Raw genomic sequence first — 7,378 nt, forward strand, 5'->3', positions numbered from 1 at the left:
GAGGAGTGTACAAAGCTGAAAATGTTGCACAGAGTAAAATCTAATATAATATGAAGTTTGGTATCAAATATGAAGAAACCGTGGTTTGTAGTTGTTGAGGAAAATGCTTCTAACATTTCTTATACTTGCATCAATCAGAGGAACATATATTAATATGCATGAGGCAAACAGGAAGTAGGTTACAGATCTCAAAATCTGTCTCACAGTATAAATAACTAATTTGAAGTTTGGTACCAAACATTTAACAGACATTAACATTCTATAGAAATTATTTACATAAATGGAACAAAGGATAGTTTAAAACAGGCATTTAGTCTTAGATGCATGATTTTTTTTAATGAAGGGGTCAAATGACAATTTTGGTCATGTTGACTTATTTGTAGATCATACTTTGCTGAACAATTTTACTAAAAATATATAATTTGATACAGTAAGAATCAATGAACGGAACTAAGGACTGACACATAAAACAGAAAACATAATACTCTGAACTATCATATGCAGATTTTCAAAAATAATTGAAGTCACAGTTGTCGGTTGTTTTATCAGTGGAGTGCTAATCAAGTTTTATATAAAAATGAACTTTAATTTTATGTACCTCATCTGGCAAAAAGCCCTGTAAAAAAAAAACAACTTTCTAACGTTATGCTGATGTTACCAATGGTGCCTAATGTGTCATTTGTACCAACTCGTGTCCATTGCCACACTTCTGATATACCTAAAAGTAATAAAATAAATGTTAACTAGAGATATTATGTGCAGCTGATCCTGATGACAATAGATTCACTCTATGGAGGACATATAGTTTGAAAGCAAACATGCACTTTTTCAATTTTATGTTCTCAAAATCATGTTTTCTTGAGCAGCAGTATCATACCAACAACATATCTTAATCCTACCTGCCAAATTATATGTAAATCGTTTCTAGTTAGTGGTCATCCTGTTGGTAGTTTCTGCTCTAATAAGGAATTCATTTGTGCATTTCAGTGAAATGAAATATCGTCTAGATAGACAAAAACCAAATAAAACTGTTTTATCCCCACCACATTTTGTGCCATCCCTATATTAAGTCAGGCTATCTGGATCATGGGCTATTAGTTGTTTTTAGAAATTTTTCTTAAGATTTAGTTGGTGGTGGATGTGGTCTGTTGTAATACAGGTATCAAATATTATAGGTGATTCTCTTTTATTATCTTTATGTATCGTTATATTCACAAATTTGCTGTATAAATAGTAACTTACAAGTGCTCTAAAATATCAAAAATAGGTGTTGCAGTATATAGAGGTGCAATTAATTTCTCTGAACCTGCAGCTGGTGACAAGTGGGCATTTTTAGATTTTAAGGTTATAGTTTCACTTGCTGGTACACCGTCTCTACTCCTCTCAGTGTTTTTGGATTCTTTTCTTGAAATAGCTGCATCCTACAATTACAAAAATCCAAATTCTAAGAATAATGCAATATTTGATTGGTTGATAAATTGATTGTTGGTGTTTAACACCACTTACAGCACTATGACTATATTGGCAATCCTAGTCAATTAGGATTGGAGTCAAACACACCTGCTATGTGTGAGGTTTGGACTCACAACCTCAGTGTTAACCGACTAGTAGCAATATTTTAATATAAACAATCATTAACATTTTTCATAAAGTTCTTTTATAAAGTTCAAGTGTCAAAATTTTAATTTTTGCTCATTGGTATCAATTTTCTGAGATAAAGAACAAATCATATTGTTTTGGATACCTGATTCTGCATTCAAACGGAGGGAACTTCGTTGTTTGTGTAACCTTTATATTTGTGGTTTACCTGTACCTATAAAATCCTTAAAAAATTGGTACATCACAAATGATATTGAATTGACAGCATAAATTATATAAATCTTTGCAGTGTTAACCTACTTTCGAGAAATAGTAATTTTTCAATTTAGCATGTCTACTTCTGTAAACAAAATAAATCAACTACAACAAACTTAATCTGTTGCTTCTGTATATGATCACAATATAACAAAAATCCATATCAGTTTAAATCAGATTGTTTTCACTATCGTCTCACACAGTATTGTGGTTTTCTAACTATCGTTTTACTCCTTTATTTAACTTTCATATTCAATTGACAACTTGGTCTCACATTATCATCTTTATTTTCTAAAGAATGAAAAATGTTCAACTTTTGGTGTAAAATTATTCCTGTGTAAATTTGTAGGACTCGGAGGTGAGATGGGGATGCTGATGTGCGATGGTCAAGTTGATGTGCGATGGTCACGCTGAAGTGAGAATGACCATTTGCTGATGTGCAATGGTCTATATAATGTGTGATGGTTGTTTAAAATCAACAGACGTTCAATTATTATGAGAGGAAGCTTTTTTAAGTGGTTAGTATATAAATTGAATTTGTTATTTTCTATGTATGTCCTTAGTTTTGGTTGCATATTAAATGAGTGATTGTCCTCTTTGATTTTCTGCATGTGAACATAATTCTGGGTTAACATTTCATATTTACGTCGTTCTTCTAATGAGTTTCTTTTTGCGCTGTCTACGATCCTGTGTGTAATCAAAGAATGCCACGCTCCATCATACGTAAAAAAGAACTTGTAGATTTTCAGAAAAAAAATCTGCTACAGAAGGTTGACTCTCCCTTTTACGCCAATCACTCCTCGTTTCCTTTAATATATGGGTTTTATAATCCCCTTCTTAACCGAAAAAAGTCCAAAAAATGCTTCTTACAAACAAATTGTCTTCTATATTGAAAATATACTTTATGTGATCCATCGAACTTCCGCGTTACCACAATTGCACTTCAGCTATCAACAAGACAACTCACAATGCTACAATTGCACTTCAGCGTAATCAAAATCGCACTTCACCTTCAAACCTTTGCACAGCAGTAAGACCATCGGGATTCGGAGATCTTTAAATGTTTGAAATAAGGAGTATACTTACATTGCTAGAATTATAAGGAATATCCATATATGTGTTAACCTGTCTAGAGAACTGATCATCAACTTTTGGAGGAGTCCACAGTGTTTCCTAAAGCACAAATTATATGTGAATTTATTTGTGACTGTGATGCATGTCATATGTGTTTTTAAGATTAGATTTGCCATAGAAATGAATAAATAAAAGACATATTGGGTATTGATTAAAGGTTAAACACACAGTACAAAAAGAGGATAAAATTTATCACCATTTGTTAAGCGTAAGTAATTTACTAAAAGTAGTTCTGTGAACTGTTCACATCTTAATAAACTTACGTAAATATCAGTTTTCCTCTTATCTGTTTAATTGTTTTAATGAAAATTGAGAAAACTGTTGAAAAGACAAATTTAACATGAGTAACTAGAGGCTCCAAGGAGCCTGTGTCGCTCACCTGATATTTTTGTTTACAATTGATGCATGAAATAATGAAACCATTATACTTTTGCTTTAGTTTCAGAGATATAAGCCAAAAACTGCATTTTCCACTATGTCCTATTTTAAGCCATGTCAGCCATGTTGGTTGGCAGGCTGGGTCATCAGACACATTTTTTAAAATAGATACCCTAATGATGATTGTGGCCAAGTTTAGTTAAATTTGTCTCAGTAGTTTCAGAGGAGAACATTTTTGCAAAAGATTACAAAAATTCACGAAAAATTGTTAAAAATTTACTTTAAGGGGCAATAACTCCTTCAGGGGTCAATTGACCATTTTGGTCATGTTGACTTATTAGTAGATCTTACTTTGCTGAACATTATTACTGTTTACAGTTTATCTCTATCTATAATAATATTCAAGATAATAACCAAAAATTTGTAAGGGTTCCGTGGAACACAGTGTCTCGCCTACTTTTGCTGTTAGTCGCAGGCTCAACAAAAATGGGGAAAAAATTATTAAAAATTTTTCCTCTAGATACTATCTTTTGATTGTAAGAAGTTCTGTTCAAGTTTGGTAAAAATCCAAGAAGGTTTATGAATCTAATAAATGTTTTAAAACTTTAACTGCAGACTGTACGTAATGATAACTGGAATAAAACTAAGTCCATCTATAAGTAATATACAGAAAAACAGGAAATAAATTTTCACAAAATTTCCTTCTAGATACTAGCTTTTGATCATAAAGAAGCTTCTGTACAAGTGTGATACAAATCCAGGATAGTTTAAGAAAGTTATTAAAAATTTGAAAGCTTCAACCACAGAGTGAATGTAATGTTAACTGGCAGAAAAACTAAGTCCATCTATAAGTGAAATACGGATAAACAGGATTTTTTTTTAACAAAATTTACTTTTGAATAATATTTTATGATTACAAACAAGCTTCTGTCAAAGTGTGGTACAAATCCAGGATAGTTTAAGAAAGTTATTAAAATTTGAAAAACTTTAACCACAGAGTGAATGTTATGTTAACTGACAGAAAAACTAAGTCCATATATGAGTAAAATACGGATAAACAGGATTTTTTTTTTTTACAAAATTTTCTTCTGGATACTATCTTATGATTATAAACAATCTTCTGTCCAAGTTTGGTACAAATCTAGGATAGTTTAAGAAAGTTATTAAAATTTCACAAACTTTAACCACAGAGTGAATGTAATGTTAACTGGCAGAAAAACTAAGTCCATTTATGAGTAAAATACGGAAAAAAAAGGATTTTTTATTTACAAAATTTTCTTCTGGATACTATCTTATGATCATAAACAAGCTTCTGTCCAAGTTTGGTTGAAATGCAGAATAGTTTAAGAAAGTTATTAAAATTTCAAAAACTTTAACCACAGGGTGAATATTTGTGGACGCCGCCAACGACGAAAAAGTCACAGACTCGACAAAAACTGCAAAATTTCCTTAAAATTACCAATTCAGGGGCAGCAACCCAACAACAAGGTTGTCTGATTTGTCTGAAAATTTCAGGGCAGATAGATCTTGACCTGATGAACAATTTTATCCATGTCAGATTTGCTCTAAATGCTTTGGTTTCAGAGATATAAGCCAAAATCTACATTTTACCCCTATGTTCTATTTTTAGCCATGGTGGCCATTTTGGTTGGCGGGCCAGGTCATCGGACACATTTTTAAACTAGATACCCCAATGATGATTGTGGCCAAGTTTGGTTAAATTTGGCCCAGTAGTTTCAGAGAAGATTTTTGTAAAAGTTAACGACGGACGACAACGAAGGACAACGGACGACGAACGTCAAGTGATGAGAAAAGCTCACTTGGCCCTTTGGCCCAGGTGAGCTAAAAATTTCACATTTCATTCATTTATACTAGCATTTACAGTAATTGCACAGTATATGTAACAACTTAAAGTCTCTTTCCTAACAAATAAATAAAAAAGATCATGTGCAAAACTTCAACATATGTGCAATCTTTCTGTGAAGTTTCAGGAATCTGGATTGAAAACTGTAGGAGGAGTTAATTACACAAGTTGATTACACAAATTAGGTATCCAGATGTCCCTGCCCAACCGCCAATCTGCCAAACATTACCATACATTTTAGCCATTTTTTTTAAATTGTATCAAACCTGGCCAAAAAGCTGTCTATTTCTTGAAAACTCAATTTTCAAAACTGATAAATTTTACTGAATATAAAGCCTATATTACATCATTACCTAGTTAAGACATTGAAATTATAGGTTTTGCCCGTTGAGTCCTTGGCATCTTTCCAGTTTGGTGGTAGAACAGGTGCTATGAACTGAGAGGGTAATGGTGGTGGAGGAATATCTTCTTCATCGGAAAAATCCAATTTTGAAAAATCATATGAAATCTGAAATAAGAATAGAAAGAAGTTATTTTGTGGATACCAATTTTTGTGGATTAAGGAAAGTTTATGGTTTTGTGGATATTTGATTTTGTTCTTTTTCCAAAGTCTGTATACAAGACAAAAGAAAATTTACACTTTATTCAACATTTATATCTACAAAATACACAAAGATTGGAATTTCATGAATAACAAGAAATGATTGTAACAGGATGCTGTTACGAAGTCTCCCAAACGAAGCTCCCATAATTCTTATTCCAAGGGTCGCCTGACATTGGGCAAAGTCCAGTGAAAATTGGTTTGGTCCAATAAAGTTAAATGCATAAGTGATGCCTAGGGACTAACCCTGTATATCATTCAAATCATCTTGGCATGACAAACCTGAATATATATGGTTTAGGGGTGGGGATCTCGACCATTAACAAGATACTAGAACATTGGGGGTGGTGGGAACCCCTGGGGACTGACCCTATACGTCATTCAAATGTTCTAGACATGACGAACAGGAATATATATGGTTTAGGGGTAGGGATCTCGACCATTTACAAGATATTAGAACTTTCTCAAATGGCAGGGGGTAGAGATGACCCCTGGGGACCAACCATGTATATCATTCAAACCATCTTAGCATGGCAAACCTGAATATATATGGTTTAGTTGTGGGGATCTCGACCATTTTAATACAAGATACTAGAACATTGGGGGTGGGGGAACCCCTGGGGACTGACCCTATATGTCATTCAAATGTTCAAGACATGACGAACAGGAATATATATGGTTTAGGGGTGGGGATCTCGACCATTTACAAGATATAAGAACTTTCTCAAATGGCAGGGGGTAGGGATGACCCCTGGGGACTAACCCTGTATATCATTCAAACCATCTTCGCATGACAAACCAGAATATATATGGTTTAGGGGTGGGGATCTCAACCATTTACAAGATACAAGAACATTGGGGGTGGGGGGAATCCCTAGGGACTGACCCTATACGTCATTCAAATGTTCGAGACATGACAAACAGGAATATATATGGTTTAGGGGTGTGGATCTTGACCATTTACAAGATATTAGAACTTTCTCAAATGGCAGGGGGTCGGGATGACCCCTGGGGACTAACCCTGTATATCATTCAAACCATCTTCGCATGACCAACCAGAATATATATGGTTTAGGGGTGGGGATCTTGACAACTTACAAGATATTAGAACTTTCTTAAATGGCAGAGGGTGGGGGTGACCCCTGGGGACTAACCCTTTATTTCATTTGATGTGCTTTATCATGACAAACCAGAATATATATGGTTTAGGGGTGGGGATCTCGACCATTTACAAGATAAGAGAACTTTCTCAAATGGCAGGGGGTCGGGATGACCCCTGGGGACTAACTCTGTATATCATTCAAACCATCTTAGCATGACAAACCAGAATATATATGGTTTAGGGGTGGTGATCTTGACCACTTACATTATATGAGAACTTTCTCAAATGGCAGGGGTTCGGGATGACCCCTTGGGACTAACCCTGTATATCATTCAAACCATCTTAGCATGACAAACCAGAATATATATGGTTTAGGGGTGGGGATCTTGACCACTTACAAGGTATCAGAACTTTCTTAAATGTCAGGGGGTGGGCGTGACCCCTG

General features: G+C 34.3%; 1 long non-coding RNA gene across 1 annotated transcript; it reads right to left on the reverse strand.

The window, feature by feature from the left end:
* Window positions 1-1,248: 1,248 nt before the first annotated feature.
* On the reverse strand, window positions 1,249-5,724 carry LOC127732423 (uncharacterized). The gene is made up of 3 exons (XR_007996252.1): window positions 5,584-5,724; window positions 2,941-3,027; window positions 1,249-1,421 (listed from the first exon to the last, which is right to left on the reverse strand). It is a non-coding gene; the product is annotated as an uncharacterized LOC127732423 (long non-coding RNA).
* Window positions 5,725-7,378: the final 1,654 nt, after the last annotated feature.

The sequence above is a fragment of the Mytilus californianus genome, unplaced genomic scaffold (assembly GCF_021869535.1).
Source record: "Mytilus californianus isolate M0D057914Y unplaced genomic scaffold, xbMytCali1.0.p SCAF_24, whole genome shotgun sequence".
In the NCBI taxonomy this organism is placed as follows: domain Eukaryota; kingdom Metazoa; phylum Mollusca; class Bivalvia; order Mytilida; family Mytilidae; genus Mytilus; species Mytilus californianus.